Below are 18,130 nucleotides of genomic sequence, written 5' to 3'. Positions count from 1 at the left end.
TCTCATTTTTTTGGGAAGGACGAAAGGAAAAATGTTCCGCCCATGGTTTTATGAAAATTCAAGCAGTGCCAGCAGGCCCAAAACTCCAGTATGCTTCTTCATCGCCACACTAAATTGTGTGCAGTAGTGGAGAGATGTACATCAGCACTGAGATAGTATCAACTGATTTTACTGCAACTGATTATAAAGAGTTTCCATCTGCAGTACATTCATTTATTTAAAAAACAAAACAAAACATATTTTTTTTTCCATCTTAGTGTGAAAACATGTAGGTGAGCCAGAAGCTGCTGGACTTGCCTGTCTCCCAGCTCAGAGCTGTACCTGAGAACAGGGCTCCAAGGCTCTGCTGCACCAGTGCTGTCCATCCCCCACCCACCAAGCTTCCTTGGAAAGCTTGGCTTTGGCCACGGCCTGCCAAATCAAGGCTATTGCAGCATTTCACATTCAGCAATGTGCAATGTTTTTAACAAAACTCAGAAGTAATCCTCTAATTAGCTTTAGATTCAATTCCTTTGTTCCTGCTATGGCACCCAAGCACAGAGATAAGAAATGCTATCATTTGGTGAGACCTTGGGCTAATTTTAGTCTAAATAAGGATTTTAATAGAGCTTTTAAGCAGGGTTGTGCTTTTCTGTCCGTTCATGAAAATTGTGGTGCAAGTATTGGCTCGCTGGAGCTTGCCAGCATCCTTTCCCCGGTGGCAGAAAGAGCAGGAGCTGTGACCCTGAGCCACACACGCACATCTCTGGAGCCAACTTCTGGGGAAGCGGCAGTGTCTGCTCGCCCAGGTCTCAGGTTCTTCCCGAGGCTATTGATCATTGCTGGAGACACAGCAATAGCTTAAGTGACTGCGGTAGAATCATTCTTACATTTTCTGCTGTACAAAGGCAAGCCTTTGCTGAAGTTTCTTCTGCTGTTGAACAACAATATATTCTCTCTTACTGCAGATTCGGTTCCAAATGCATTTTCTGCTTCTTATGAGGAAATAAGCTGATTTTGCAGCCTTTTTCTCTGTGAGGAGATTTAACAGGTTTCTCTCCTCTGCCTGTTTCATACAATTCGTAGGCACTTTTCTTAAGATATTTCTGTCATTCTCCCGAGTTTTCATTACAATATACATAAGAAAATGAAATAATACATACATGCAGAGTTTGGCTAGAAAACAAAAGGAGGAGGATTAACACTTTACAGGTATTCAAAAGGCATCAAGAAAGGAGAGGAGTTTTCTAGGAGTATCTAATAGCTTATACGAGAATCACGAATAACAGTCTCAAATAGAGCAAAAACTTATCTTTGGACAAGTAGAAGGAAAAAAAAATATCCCAGGCTTACTGTTTTGTAGAATAAACTCCGGAGATAAAGGCTTTATGCATCATCTTTCAGTCCTCTTGAACACTCTGGATGGAAGCATGCTGTAGAAGGATGGAAAAGATGACCCAAGTGTCACGACGGAAATTCTCTAGGAAGAAACAAATTTATTAGGATTATTTAAATGGGCTCCCAAGCATGATTCCCATCCATGTCCTGAGAAGATCACTGCCTAGGGCACTGATCCTGTGTCTGTATCTGCAGAGGAGGCACCTGGAGGCAGGGACGGGTGGGAACCCAGAGCTGCAGCGCTGCGGACCTGGCTGCAAGATAAGGCCTGCATTAATGTAGGCCTTATGTAGGCCAAGATGTTGCCTTAAACTTCTTTTCGAATACTGGTGAGGGAAAGCGAGAGGCACAGTGCAGTTTCTGAGGTGCTTACCAGCCCGGGTTCTGTGCTCAGATTGCCAGTGCGTGTTCAGACATCCTTACCCGCTACCAGAACAGACTTGCCAGCCTGACTAACCTGATCCGTCAGCCTGCTGTCGCAGCGGAGGAGAAACTGCCCTTCCCCTTTTTTTTTTTTGAGTAACTTGCCTGAAAAGGGTCGACTTCTGAAAATATTTGTGGCTTAGCCCTACAGCCCCTTTCTAGGAAAATGACAAGCCATCTGACACAGGATGATTACAGGACAGTGCAAAACAACCCCCAAGCCCACGTTTGCCATCTTGTCATGGGAGTTACATACAGAAGCTCTAAACAAAACTGCTTGTGGGGATACTATTTTAGTTTGGGGCATTTACTTTCTTATGTACAGAGAGTTCAGGTTTCTATTTTTAAAAATAACTCAAACATCTCAACCCCATAACTTACTCAGGGAACATCTTCAAAGTTGTACGAAGTCTGCACTGTTGAGATGTAGATGCGAGATAAGTAACCATCTCTGTCCTGCTTTGTAAGACGGTCTTACATGAGCTGTGATGCGGGGAACCATTTCACCTTTGGGTACACTCTCATTGCTTTCTCTGTATGTATGTATGTATTTATTTATTTATTTTTTATTGAGGGATCAGAACTTCACACAGTATTTAAGATGCAGCCACACCATGAAGTTATATGTTTTGAAGATGATATTTTATAATAAGAGGCTTTCTTAAGACCTGTGCTTGCAGCTCCTGTTCATGAAGAGGGACAATTTTTCTTCTATTTAGCTGCCAATGTAACTTCAAGGTTTGGAGGATTTGTCTGCATCATGTGACGCTACCAGCTTAGCTACATTTTGGAGAAGCTACCTGTTTTAATTTTCTTACTAATAATGAATATGGTAGTTTTTTATTTTTTATTTCTTACCCATTTCAGTTTTCAGAAATGATGGGAAGCAACAGAACCTCTCTCTTTCTTCTATTTTGCTGTTCACTGTTCTGCTCAATTATACATCTCCATTTTCCTCATTTAATTCATAGCTGCCCTTTCTGTTTCCATTCCTTCTCTTCTCTTTCTTTCTTACTTCCTTTTCTATTTCTTCATCCACATCATCTCCTCCCCAGCAGTTGTCCAGTTCAATGCATTCTCCCACCCCAAGTGGAAAAATACTTAGAAAATCCTCAAGGAGGGTCACAGGATGGAAGCAGCAGGAAATGAGGATGCAGAAATAAAGAGGAAGCTCTTACTCATGAAATGGTGCAGCATTGTCAGCAAGAGGGGAAAGAAGTGGTGAAGAGAGAAAGAATGTGCATGCTGAAAATGCACAGCCAGAACTGGGACCATTCCTCTTGTGTGGGGGCTTTGATGCCTTTATCCTTAGAGATAATAAACAGGAGAAACATAATCACCTCTAATGCTAAGCTACACCAAGAAGCACGTAACTAACATACTTATTTTTGAAGGACACCAAGAAGTAACCTTTGAACCAAAGTTTACTCCTGTAAACAAAAGAAGCTGAATTTGTTTTCTGAGAATGGATTGTGAGAGCAAATATTTCTGCATGAGATGTTTTTTTTTTTTGCATTCCAGAAATAACTGGTGATTTATGTGTGCTGTAGATATGCAATCCATTCTAAATTAGTATAATTTTCATTTCAAAATGTACTGTTTATCCTTTTTCTAAATCTTTAATAAATATTTTAAGTAAAACTTGAAACAGTTTGTCCTATTGGGTATGCACTCTTCTCTACTCCAAGTTAGAAAGATTTTGTTCACTAGTATTTCATCAAGAGCCTCTTAAAGTATGCCTGTGTTTCGGTTACTGCTGTAGTTAGTGTAAGAGGAAAACTATCTGAGCTAGCTTCAAACTGAAAATAGCTTGGTTACTCATAGCTCCATAGAAATGGCCAAACGAAACTTAGAATGGTTTGCAGCGCCTACCTAGGAAGGCTCTGTGGTTAGAGTCGAGCTCTGTGGTGTCATGGTTATCCTCCTTGTCATATCTGAAGTAGATGGGGAAGAGCTAGTTCATGCATATCTGCATATTGGCCAAGAATAGTGCTGAAACTACAGTCATGACATGACTTCTATGAAGTCAAGCCAACTTGCCTTCACCGTTTAAGATAGTACAGTCAATGTCACAAGTGCTTCCTGACATCAAATTGTTGCAGACTACATCTATGAAATGGCTCTCATTTTTATAATAAGAAACAAGGTGTCTTGGTTTGTCAGACGTGATTTACTTTTTATAACTCAGCTCTTCTGTTGTCTAGACACTAATATCTCTGCTTGTATTAGCAGAGCAATTTCTGGCTAATTTGGAATTCAGACAGCCTGTCAATACTTCTTTTACCCTTTTCAAAACAAATCACTTTTCTGCTCAACTTTTAAGTCTAGAAGATTCTCATAAACCAAGTTCAACTGTGTTCTGAATTTGAGCCCCCCTCTGTAAACAGTAATGATTACATGAAATGACAAAATAAATGACTTATATACCTCTTGCTAATCTTGGAAGACTTCATATTTCTGCAGCCATATCACATTTAATGGGTCCACGTATGTCAGTGAAAGGGATTCATAATGTGAGAATAGAACAAAGATGCTGTAATTCTTTGCTCAACAGTGCTTTGTGTTCAAGCAACTGACCTGATGGGACACTGAAAGCAATTCTTTCACACACTTGTTACCCATTATGTTCTGAAGGGGCCTTCACAGCATTAGAAGCATCTTACACAATTCGTGCATTGTAGCAGTCCTGCTAACACCACATGGGATCCGAAGGAGCTGAAATACTGGGTCTGTAACAGTGAAAGACGCTCTTTATTCATCGATTATAAAGCCATAAGGGATCCTTGAGATCATCTAGTTTATCGCCTGCATAACACAAGCCCTGCATAAATTCCTGTTTGAATAAAGTGTATCTTTCAGAGAGTTTTTCACTGCTCACTTGAAAGACACAGCTGATGGGGAAGCCACCACAACCTTGCATGTTTTGTCAGCATTAGCAGTTTACTGCCTGAAGCCTGCTGCCGATTTGCAGCCTAGATCACACTGCTCCTGTTCCCAGTCTGCTCTTGTTTCCTGTGGACTGTTATAAAGTGACCTCTTTGGCTTCTTGTTGTCTACTGGATAGAAGATAATACAGAGTAGAATAATAGGATATGCATAGAGAAAATATTAGTGAAAATATTAACATTTAATTCCTGTGTAGTTTTATTAAAGTAAATGTTGCTAAGATCCTACAACCAAATTTAAACAGTTGCTCTAGAATGTTAGTGAAAAGTATTTAGGTGTCCGTATGTTAAAGATGCAGAAGGAGGCCCAAGGGCACTTTCAGACAGGCTGGTAGGCATCTGACTCTGCAATGCTGAATGCCCTCATGAAGAAATGTCTCTTTCTTATTTCACTCATTTCCTGTCAGTTTGGTAAAACTGCATACAACGAGTCATCATGTGGAGGCACGAAGTGTAGTTCTGAAAGTGGTAGAGCTGTATCAGTGCACAACTGGGCCCAGGTGCAGGATCTCTGCCTCTTAAGGTTGCTTCTCGCTCTGTCCGCATTCCTGGGGGGGTATGTTAAGCTGTTCCCATACTGTTAGGAAACCTCCAATCAATCTTCGTTAATTTGCTGATATTAAGTTCCTGTGAGACATCTGTAAAAATCTGTTTGTGAAAACCTGAGAATTTTCTGAAATGCATTTTTATCATGGTGTGGAGGTGAAAGAAATACAGAACAAGTAGATATGTAGATGGCTTAACTCTAGCAAATATCTTGCATGAAAACTGCTGGTTAATTACCAAATTAAAAAAGAAAATCCCATTAATTTCAAGCAACAAACATATAGAATTAGCAACCGTAGTTCCAAGTAACATAAAAATTTATGGCTCTTTACAAAAGATGGGAGAACTGTTTACATATACTCGGCTACTTTCTATCCCTTAATTATATGCAGCTGTTACAGGCAAGTTGTCACCACACACAAGCTTGCAATAATATTTTTTTGAAGTGTACTTCCTGTAAGCTGGAGTAAGGACTTGCACAGTACTACAAATTTTTCATCAGTTTTCTGGCTATGGCATCGTTGAAACAGATATTGTTTAACTCAGATAGACTGGAATCCTTACTGCCAGATAACTTTCTAGGTTAATGACACTTGCAGGCATAAATTCTTCCCCCAAGGCCTCTACTTTTCCATCTCAGACCAGTCACACAACTATGTGGAAACACGCTTTGTTGTATGAGGCACAGAGAAGAGATGCCCAGGACCATTCCTGGAGGAATGCACTACTGTAGGGTTCAGCCAGGTACTCTTGACACAGACCAGAGCAAGTTAAATACAAATAAAAGTACTTATTTACACAGTTGAAAATAGGTAACAAGAAATGCAAAACATGTGAAAATACATGAATGGAAATGAAAGTAAAAAAAAAAACACAACACTCATCTCTGCTGGGGACTCTGGTTAGCAGTGAAGGCTGATTTCTACCGTTCTGAGTCACCTCTCAACTGCGTGGGTGCCTTATACTGGTCTTGGCTCTACATCCTGGGGATGCTTTCACAGAAGAGAGTCCCCTCCTGGGGACCACTTCTGAGGAAGAGGAGTAAGAAATCACTCAGAGTCAAGTCCCCCTTACCCGCTCTTACATCATCTAGTATGTGTTAATCCAAGCAAGGAAAGTTTTTTGCCCCTCCTTCCAGCAAACTGTGTTTACAGCTTCCTGCTTAGGTGAGTTTAGAATTGGATCTTTCTCAAGTAATCATGGACATGGTTTCAAAGAAGCTGTGGCAATTACTAACAGCTCACAGGAAGTTGAAAGTTCGCATCTTTCCAGTTAAATTATAACCTCACTCACATACAGAAGTTGCACCACCTTATACTAATGTGATGACTGTGTAAAGTGGCACCAGGAATTGATAGGCTTAGTCTTTTGGAAATGAGCTATAAAGAGTCCTATAAATGCTTTTCCTTGTTATGTGCTGTTTTTTTTTTTTTTTTTTTTTTTCCCAGAATTAAAACAGACCCATGCAAAGCACTGGTGCAAAACAGCACATGAATTTGGAATAGTAAAATGTATCTGTTTCCTTAGGCTTTTGGATCTCTTAGGGTGAGGAAAAAATACTTAATAATATGTAAACAGTAGAAGTGAGTACTGGATTTTTCTTACAAACTGAAACACATATCCTTTAATGGAAACCATGTGAGAGATTATTATATCACTTGAATCTTGTCCCAGCAGTTGTCTTTTGAATTAATTATAGATGCTGCTGAACCAAGTGGGCTTTTCTTTGCTTGCCACGCTATTATTTTATATTGCACTGAAACGACAGTATTCCCTTCCCTCTCAACAAGCCGCTAAATAAAATCTGTGTTTACTTTCTGAAGCTGCCAAATTAGGCAGAGTTATAAGGAGAAAAATAATAGTTCTGATGGAGGAAGAGGGGTGAGGTTTTATTGGGAAGGCTATCTTCCCAGAGGGTTTTTATAGTGTGCTTAGACTCGTGTTTTGTGCTCGGTCCCTTAGTTACATTCCAGGCTGATGCTTTGGAAACGATTTTTGATTTCTGAATCAAAAAAGAAATAATACAGTGGTTGTTGTGTGCCATCTAGCGTTCCTCTAATGAAGTAGGTTTTCTGCGGGGGATTGCCGGCGGCCTCTGGATGTCCCTTACAGGACAGCTGGCCCCTACAGGACAGATGTCCCGCAGCCTGTGTTTGATAAGAAACCTGTGCAAAAGGCTTGCAAGTCATGTGCTGGGTGATGGCACAAGGCTGGGTGAAGGGAAGGAAGAAAGGGAACAGCAGGAGAGGAGAGCACTAAAGCAGGTCTTTCGGATTACACACGGATACCACAATTAAAATAACCCCTGCGGGTTGCACTAAAATATAGCAAGGATCAAATCAATACTGTGGCAGTCCCTGGACTTGAAGAACAGAAATTTGGCTTAAAGCAAATGAACTGAATGTTCCTGTGCTGCAGCTGAAGGTCTGAATATAGACACGGTGTAGTTCAAATCCTATTTCAGTACCACGTTGGCTTCATGTCCAGGGGCCCTGCAGGAGACACCGTCCTCACAACGAGAAGGAGTGGTCTACATACTCATCTTTCTAAACTTTCTACACTATTATGATTTATTATGTCTCACTTTCAATAAGTCTGTTTTTATTATCCAAAAATAACTAAAGCGAATGCTTGGAGGTGGGTGTTACAGTTAGTAACAGGCTAATTATAAATGGTGTAAACAAAATATGACTGGAGAGCTGAGAAACGTGCAGGGAATGCAGTAACGTGAAGATGGTTTGAACGTCACCAAGTTAATAAAGAAAAACGGGTGAAAATTTGGAAAATTAATTCCACATGGCCCAAGTCTCAGAGAACCAAGCCTTGAAGATTGTCATTTAGCTCTGCTGTTGCTTATGTGAATTTTGTGGATGACCATGGGGCAAACATTTGAAACCATACATTTTTCTATGCATTAATGAGGAAGTGAGTTGTTGAGAAAGGGAACATTAAATGGAATTGAAAATATTTGAATTAGAGAAAGCAAATACCACTGGGTGTGGGGAGGGAAGGAAGCAGATCTGAACAACAAGTCAAAGTTCAAGCTGGATTTTGACAGGCCATATTTTTGTCACGCTCCTTTGTTTCAGTTTAGCTTAAATGTAAATTATTTTGGAAAGGTATTCTTTCCAAAGGAAGGTCAGCGTAAGCAAACCCATATAAACAATGTGGAAAGAAAAGCTAAACTGGTAACTCATTCTGTGTGTGTTCTGTGGTTGTAGGTAAAATTCACAGTGAAAAATGCTTATTGTTAGAAGTATGAGAAGTCATTCAAGAACAGCAATTCATAGTATCAATAAAAATAATTGAACTGACTGACATCTAAAGAGTATGACAGCCTTATTTTTGGGACCCCTCAGAAATCCAGGGCAATCCAGTGTATGCATACAATGAATCCATCATATTTGATATGAACAGTAACAAAAAATAATTGTGGTGACTATTCCAAGTGAGAATGTTTCAGATTCATCCTCACAGGCAACACACAACCCAAGACAGGTAATTTTACATCTTCACAGCATTGACATCTTTTAATTCAGTTGCTTTTGGCTTCCACAGACTCTGCAGATCCTCTTTCTAATATTGTAGTACTTTTTTTTCCCTTAATATTTACCTCGGTAATCGAAGCAAAAAGTTATACAGGCTTTTCAAAATGATTAAATAAAATCAGTCAACTTGAACAAACCCAAAAAATATCCTGTAGACCAAAGAGTAAGTACCCATCCCCTTTCCTAACCATTTGCACGTTCTTTTGAATTAAATCAAAATGCTTTCGGAAATTCAGGATTCTTTTTCTCTTAAGCGTAACTTCTCTAAATTGTGGACTATGTCTCTTACTTTTTCAGTTAGTTGTTTATTGACCAGAATAGCCAGCAAAAGATTCATCTATAGCCCCTAGACCGCTTTGCTGCCTTCATGATCCATCAGATGAGTCACTGCATAGTAATTTCTCGTCCAAAATCCAAACAGAGGAAAACCTGAGGATGAATTATTTCTTTCTAAGAGGACTTGAGCTGAATAGGTGATCATCATTAACTCTGTGCAAAGGGCAGGAGTTTTCCTTGTCATATCCTGAGGCTTTTGATTTAAATAGGGAAGTAAAAGGCAGCAGAGAATACCAGAAAATCCCACAATTTAGTCAATGTAGTATGTGATGGGCATAAATACACAGATACACATTTATACTGAAACCCAGAGACTGTCCGCAATATCAAAGGGCAACTTGAAGCTGCGTGTAGATTCCCCCAAAGTATTACACTATTTTTTAAGATTTTTTATTTTTTTTGGTGTATGTGTGTACTATGCACAATACAACTAACAGCTGATCGGGCTGGGCACATCCTCCTATACAATGTTAATAATGGGGAAAAAATAAACATTGCACACAGCAGCATAAAATGATAAAGCAGCCAGTTTCCTAATTGAAAGATGAGATAAAGCTTGGGTCTGTAACTCAGGAAACACATCAGCATTTTCATCACATGCAGCCTGGAATGCTGGCTATAAACAATAGGCTGGCAACACAAGGGGAGGAAAGGAGAGAATTACTTAGTCTAAACAATTTATCTAAGAAAAGTTTAATGAGCTACTTCTGTATTTCAGTACAAACACTGGGTTTTAATTCAAATGAGCAAGTTCTTTATGGCAGTGGCGAGGGGATTGTTGGCAGTGGTGGAAGGGAGAAGGCTGAGGGTTGTGCAGTGGGATTTTGTCATCACTTTGAAGACAGGGCTTGCTGCATCCTGGGACAGGAGGGGAAGGGGGAAATATCTGCAAGGATATTTATCCTTTCCTCTGACCTTCCGCATTGCTTGGTCTCAGTGATCCATCTTTTCTTATTTAACTGCATCCAGCTCTGAAGATGCTTCGATGGAAGAGAACACAGGATATTAAGATGGAGAAAAAGAGCACAAAAACTCTCTCAGTTTGAGTTATGATGGCCAATCGAATTTATGTGAGGTGTAAGTGTCTCTCTGGGGCAAAGATACATAAGAAACAATATCACAAATGCCTTCTAAGCTCTGTAATGTTAAGCACTACAAAGGCTGCCCAGCTACTTATTTATTTATTTTTATTACCTTAGAGCCTAGCATCCTCTGCCTTGGAGCAGGACCCCATCATAGCAGCCACAACACAAAATGACAGGCCCTGTCCCAAAGACTGCAGAATTGGACTGCAGAAGCAGTGGTGAGACACAGCAAACAGAAATATGAACAACCTACGAGTGGAGCCCATCGGCCGAGATGAAAACTGGTGCCCTTTGTCTCCTTGCAGGGATGGTGGAGTTGGCGACAAGGAAGTGTTTGAAAGAAAGGATTTAGTTTGGAGAGAGGTTTGGAGGAGGCCCAGACAGACAGGTGGGTCTGTGATGCGATGGCATGGCGGATGAATTGGGGTTCACAGGTGAATCTGTTAAGGTCTAAACACTGTTTCCTGGGCTTTCATCTTCCTTGAGATTGAACCTCCATGGTGAGACCCAGAAGGTAGAAATCCACAGCAAATTGTATAATCACTACGGCAAACTTGCAGGCATGTCAGAGAAACTCTGATAAACCTGATAAACCTCTGATAAAACTCTGATAACAAAAGCTGGGTTTATAAGGCTCCAGTCCATCAGATTTAATGTGAACCTGCCTCCTCCAGGCTGCAGAGGGAGGATTCCCAGTGCTTATTCCCTGGTGTGAAGTGAGGGCACCCAAATGCCCAAACCAAATCCAGGTATAGACTTTGGTCTGAAAGTTTTCAGGGTACATAAGTGGAGATGCCTTGATGTCTTTCCTCCTTGGAAGATTGGCCTCATTTCTGAGTATATATCAGGGGAGCTGGAAAAAAAATCAGAGCTATGACAATGTTTGAATAGCTGGCAAACTTCCCATGCTTTCAAACGGCTTTTAAAACATAATGCTTTCAATGCACGTATTGCTAGGTAACACTGAGGCTGAAACCTTAATTTCAAGGTAATTAAGTTATCTGTTCCTAACCATCAGGATTTCACTGACAAGGGCCAAGGGCCTCTGGGAACCAGAGATCCCAGTATAACAATTGAATTATAATTTTGGAAATTTCTGGAGTTCTGTGCATATTTAGACATCACTGCTTATACTCACCAACTGTTTGTTTTAAGGAAGTGGAGTCTGGAATGGAAACAATAGGCAGAAGTCTTCAGTGAATCAACAGAAATTGACAGTGGTATTATGCCAATTCACAGGTCCTAACTGGCTAGTTTGAAGAAATATCTGGACACTGAGGAAAGGGCATTCACAGATCCCTGCAAAGCTGTCCTGCGCCTCCGCAGGGAACAGTCTCTTGCCTGTGGGCATCGCAGTTGTCCTTGTCCCACCTGGAGACTTCATGCAGACCTCTCTGCAAGTCATACACAGGTGGGCTGTATACCATTAAACTGACTTATGGGGAACACTCAAGCCTTTTCTTTAAGTATGTTTAAGGGAGAATGGAAAAAAAAAATAGTTCTTTGGAGGTGAAGTAATGGCAAATATCTTGGAGTTGAAAAAGGGAGGCCAAGATTTAGACCTCAGCAAGCTTGCCAGTGGAATAAGCTCTGCTATGTAGGATGTGAATAAAGTTCCTCTCAATGCATAACACTGTTTTACGATCCCTTGAAAGAGGAAAACCATCTTGCCAGCACAAGAATTCTCATATCAACAGTATTGAATGATTCAACAGAAAAGCCTTGATGAAGTGAAAGCCAAGAATATTAAGGATGCTGAGGCCCCCTTTTCACACTGATTTTAGAAGCAATGTGAGTTGGTAAGAAGAGACAGTACCAAAGTTTTTTGGCTTTAAATATCTTAGGAAATATTTTCTAGCTTGTGAGGAGAATTCATATTTTGGGACAAAAGCTTTTCCAAGAAAACAAACCAAGAAAGTATAGAATTATGTTCTAATTAGGAAGGTTGTGATTGTTCTGCCAGATGGCAGGACTTTTTACTGTGCCATAAGATAGGCTAAACTGCAAATATAGTAATAGCAGAATATGTCTTACAAATTATGTGTTATGGAAATCAATCAGCTCAAAACTCCCTAAAAATTTTAATAAAAATATGATTATCATCTCAAGAAGTAACTAATGACCTGATTGAGATTTTAGTGTGTGCTTGAATGTAGAATGCTGACCAGATGTCACTAAAGATGGACATGCTTTTAGCATATGTGGTATACAAAAATATTTCATCAAGATTCTTCTCCTAAAAAAAAAAACAACACATAAAGAACTGTTCTGCATTCTCCTGCCCCTCCATCAGCCCTCCCCCAGACCCAGTCCCACCACAAACATTCCCACTAAGAGTCTATAGCAATATGTCACAACCACTCTGTTACTATGCTTCAGTGTGAGAGTTTACTATGAAAAAAAAAGAAAATAATTAAAGCCATATATTGCCAGTGTAGTCTAATGGAGCTTGTGATTGTTCTCAGTTGAGCTTAATGAGATAGTAAGCAATACTTTTGCCTAAATGCAAAGGGGGAAAAAGCAATAGAGAGACTTTAAAAAAGAAAGATTAAGACAGAACATATTAGAGATGAAACAAGCAGAATGTATAGTTTGCATCACATGCTACAGCTTGCATTAACTTCACTCTATGAAGGATCAACATCATGAGCAAAGTTGTTTTTCCTACCAGATAATTAAACTGGATACATTTTTGGGGATGATTCAGCTACACTGTTTTTTTATGTGGTATGAGGCCAGATTCTGAGCACCTGCCATCATTATTTAGGCAAAGAAAAACCTTGTGAGTGGGTGTTTAGTCTTGGCAGGGGGCATGCAGGTTGCTGAAATGAGGTGCATAGGCATATGTGAGCACTGCAGAGACAGAGTACCCCTGAAGACCTATGTAGCACATGTGGATGAAATGTTTTTTCCAGGTTTAAATCAGGAGCTTAGTAGCTTATGTAGGTTGATGTAGGGCTCCCATGGGTGGAACAGAGTGCTCTGAGACCAGCCAACGTCACACACTCAGGATGGTGAAGAGGTGCCTGACACACGGCTGTATTTAAAGCTGGTGTCTTGATGATTTGGAATTAAGTATATATCTGTGTTTCTTTTTCCCAGTAGGTGCCCAGTTGCTGAGGATGTTATGTCCTTTGCTGTTCAGGAAGCAGTTCAGAGGCCAGGCATTTCCTCAAGAAACATCTACACCTCCCATAGTGCCTCCCAGGACAGTCCGAGCAAGGCAGTGCTCTCTGACCCTCCTACCAATGCAGAGCCACCATACGCCAGGAAATGCAAGACATGCAGGAGAACGAGCAAAAGAGGCTTTGGGACCTGCTCCCAGTCCGACCTCGTGTTGTGCCCAGTGGCTCTCAAGGGGAAGCACAAGTGGCCTCTGGCTCTTAACACAACAAGGTCCAAGTACGCTCTTCTCCCTCAGGTATGTTTTAAGCAGAGGGAAATGCTGCAGCGTCTGCCCGTGCCCAGCAGACTGGGACACTTTGCCCCAGCCTTCCAGGTTTCTGGGCTGGGCAGTCCCAGTGTGCTGAGACAGACAGCCTCAGGGCTGCCCATCCTCACGCATGGTGACCCCTTCTCACACCTGAGCCCTGCTACGCATGGACGTTGGCAGACACTTGTTCTGTGTACTCCAAAGGGGGAATGGTTCTCATTTACGCAACAGCTATGAAGAAAATATTTTGGAGCCAAATGAAAGAACCACTGATATTGATGGAGACACTTCCCTTGGGGTCAAGAGGCTGCAAAAATGGCCCATTCCTTTTGCATGTTAAAATAAGGCAAAGAGCTGAAGATTCTGAAGAAAGGGTTTTGTTTGTTTGCCTTTTTTTTTTTTGAGAAAACACAGCTGATAGCATTTCTTTGTTATTGTGTTTTAAGTGGCCTTAACAGTGTCTTTCTAGTCATCTCAGCTCTTATCACCATAGTGTCTGAATGGCTGATGTGAGTTTATTGCAATGGTTGTATATTTGTGGTCAAGTTTATTATTTAACAGCTCAATTTAAAAGATCTTACACTGCTATTAAGATGAGATGTGTGAATCAAAAATGCAAGGTTTGTCTAATAATGGTGTGTGGTACTAAAGGGCCGAAAATACATAAGTGTAATGATTTGTTTTCTGTGTACAGACTTTAAAAGAGAAAAGCTGGAATCATTTAGGAGAAAGGACAAAGAAAATGGCAATAAGCTAAAGCCAGCTTTCAACAGACTGAATTTACATTGGCTGTTTTAGAGATTTTTGGAGTTTGTGTTATGAGGGAGAAGGGGTTGTGCAGGCTCCTCCTACATCTCCGTGAGCTCTGTTCCTCTCTGCCTCTGGATACTTAATTATATGTGAATATTTTAACAGGAAAAAACAACATATGGCTAAACTAGGTCAAAGAAGGTTTATGCAGCTTTCCCATGTAATTTACAGGAAGAGGTTGTGAAAAGAAATCCTTTCTTGCTTTTCCTGCTTCTAAGTAGCTGAAATGTGTGTCCTTCTTGCTTCTGTTTTATCCAGAATATTTATGGATATGTTTACTTATTAATGAAATTTCTTAAAAGCAGACATAAGACCCACTTCCATTCTCCAAACCACTTACAGTAACTGTATCAACTTTCTGCATCTACTGCTTACTTGGAGACTACAAGTTCCAGGAAAAAGACGTGTGGGTGTTAGCAGGGAGTGGGCAGGGAGAAATATTGCTTTGATTTGCATAAGGCAATGCGTTTTCCAAAAAGTTTTGTGCTTGAAGGATGAATGCTGCAGCCCTTCCAGGCCTCTCCAGGACCTCTTTCTGCAGTATGTGTGGTGGCAGTGTGTCAGATGGTGCAACGTGGATGCGGGAAGGCTAAGGCAGCCCTAAGGCAGGCAGCAGGCGTCCTTCTGGCACAGGGCTCTCACGATGGATTACCCAGTCAGGTACCACACAAAGCCACAGCCATTCACATCTGGCAAGTGTGGTCAAGAGGCTGGAGAGAGAATGTGGGTTTGTCCTGAGTGAGCTGTGAAAAAAACGTATGAATGTAATATTTCACCCTTGGTCTGGCAGGACAGGTGAGTGTGCAATGGAAACGACGGTGTCGTGAGTGCCAGTTCACAAGGTACTACATCTGTGATGTAGTGCAATCATATAGCCTTCAGTATTTGTGAATTAACACTGAAATATTCAGAATATTCTAGGGAATTTCAACTACTAGCCCCAAAGCACTCATGTGAGAGTTTTCTATCCTTTTCCTCCCAGCTGTCCTCTAAACAATAAAGAAAATGAAGGTAGGAGATGAGAAAATAGATGGTATTCTTCTTTTCTATGTTCCCATTACACACAAGTAAACCTCTTTAGAGCTGGTGTGTGTGGTGCTGAGCTTTTCTTCCCAAGACTTGCAAATTACGGATGAGCCCCTTTGCGGTACTAGATAACTGAAGCATGCAAACAGCTCACAGGCATATGCGGCTCAAACAGTTTTCATGGGAATGAGCAGAGGGGCTAGGGTTTTAGTGGGAGAGAAAACATCATGGAAACGTACAGAGAGAGAGCGGGAAAAAGGCCACAGAGGAAAAGCAGGTTATGGCATAGGAAAAAAAGTTGATGGAGAGCTTTCCAAGCAGAAAGTTGGCTGAAAAGAGGCTTGGAACCGTGACAGAAAAACATAATTCCTCCTTGAATCTTGTTCTGTTAAGGAAGACAGGCTGCTATATGTTATTTCTAAATGGGGAGGCTTGCATCATAGGAATAATTTATTTTCTCCTCTCAGAAAAAAAAAAATCCACACAGGGTCCCAGTTTGGCTCAAAGAGTTTAGGTCAAACAGATAAAAAATATTTATCAAGACTTTGCTAATTGTGTCTTTACAGTGTGCCCTTGCTGGGGTTTATCAATGCCAAGAGCATGCTATAATTCTAGAAGGAGGGAGGCAAGGGAGCCCTAATAAATAAGTTACAGAGAAATTTATGCTTCCAGCCACCTGCTACCCAGTCAACTGTGTTAATGCCTGGCAAAATCGAAGTCCCAGTGAGATTTCCTGTCTCCTGAATATTAGTTTCCCCTGTAGTAGGTAGATACCTCTCTAATGGGTTTCTGGCCACCTGCAGACCTGTCCAGCTGGGTAAATTGCACTGCATTGTAATGAACCTGCTTAAGCAACCAGGAGGAAAGTTGCTTCAAAATTATTTCCATAATGCGGGAAAAAAATCTTAATTAAAATATTATGCTCTTAAATAGCAAATAGAACAGCTAGAAAACTGAAAACACTTATTAGTAGCTTGTCTTTATGTCCTATCTTAAATGCTAATGAATGTAGCTGATGATATCTATTGCAGGTCATATTACCAGGGCATACTAAGTTGTGTGATCTGTGTAGTAAGACATATGGGGACATTGCAGGCATTATCTGGACATGCTGTTTGGATATTTTATTAAAACATGTTTTCTAGACACTTTGTAATGCACCTGGAGCCTAATGTATTCATAGTTAATAAATTATAATGGATATATAAATTTACAAAAGAGGCAAGGTCAGTGAGAAGGTAGATGTATCCCATAAATAGCACACTCCAGAGACTTGTCTATAAGATGACAAATATCACCCTCCTTTCCTTTTCACCCCCTTAGAAATACTCATGGGAAAAGTAGCTGGGGAATCCAATGGATATGTGACTCATAGAAACATCAAGGATGAATGGAAAGGAAAATAACCTAGTTTCTCACACTGCCTTGTGACTTGTCACAGAAGATGAAGTGGCAAATCCTCATAGAAAAGAAGATTTTCCAATGTGTCAAAGGTGACAACGGGGACAACCATCTCTGACCATATAAGCTGATAAGGTGCACTTCTTTCTGGAAAATTCCTCCTTCAGGGTGAGGAGGTGAATAGCCCAACACACAAGCCAGCTCCTGTGTGCAAGCGACTGGGGAAATCTTAATCAATAAGCATAACCTAGAAGGATATATTCCTGCCTCCTATTTTTCTATAGCAGTTTTATTATTACAGATCCCTATTTTAATCTGTGTATGACAAAATGAAATAGTTCTTATGTGTTATCCTTATTTTGTATAGTAATAAAATGATTTGCTATCACTGAGTAGGCATTAGGTATTGTAAGTTGCCTGGGTAGGCATTAGGTATTGTAAGTAATTATGACTGCTGGACACCTCTTAGAGTACCACACACTGCAAGGATGGTCAAGAGTGTCCCCAGAGCCTGCAAAGTAGTGTCCATTTGCCTGCAAATGCATGCTGTAACTTGTAGGTTTGCCTCTCTACATTGGAGAGAAGGAGAATTTTCCAGGGTCTAGATCTGGATATTACTTATTTTGCATTGTGATGCCTCAGCGGGGATGGGATGCTTGCCTGCCCCTTACTGCCATTTCCCAGTGGCTTACTTTCTTACTTACTTTCTTACTTACTTTCTTACTTACTTTCTTACTTACTTTCTTACTTACTTTCTTACTTACTTTCTTACTTACTTTCTTACTTACTTTCTTACTTACTGCCAGTTCCAGTGGCTCTCCTTGCAGCCAAGGTCATGGGCTGACTCTGGGTTGCAGAGATACTCTGCAAGACAGAAAAGATGTTATGTTTTCAGAGAGGAAACACTTTTGCAGCCTCTTTTGTAATCACTAAAAGAAGTGGGAAGAAATGTTGGAACTATGATCTCCCATGATCCTTCCACATGGCAAAACTTCCTTGTGATAATGGTAAATTTGACGATGGTAAATTTACCAGTGTGCAATGGTAAATTCATTCTGTCGTTGCACTGGGGTTTTTGCTTTTGAATTTTGCTCTGGTTGAGTAAATATTCTGATTCTGTCTGGGCTTGTCATCCTTCTAGATTCCTTTGATTTTTTAAGTGAACCTCTGTGTTCAGGCATTGCTCACCGGGCAAATACT

Source organism: Anser brachyrhynchus (genome assembly GCF_964034855.1).
Source record: "Anser brachyrhynchus genome assembly, chromosome: 2".
Lineage (NCBI taxonomy): Eukaryota > Metazoa > Chordata > Aves > Anseriformes > Anatidae > Anser > Anser brachyrhynchus.
This window is presented reverse-complemented; position numbering follows the sequence as displayed.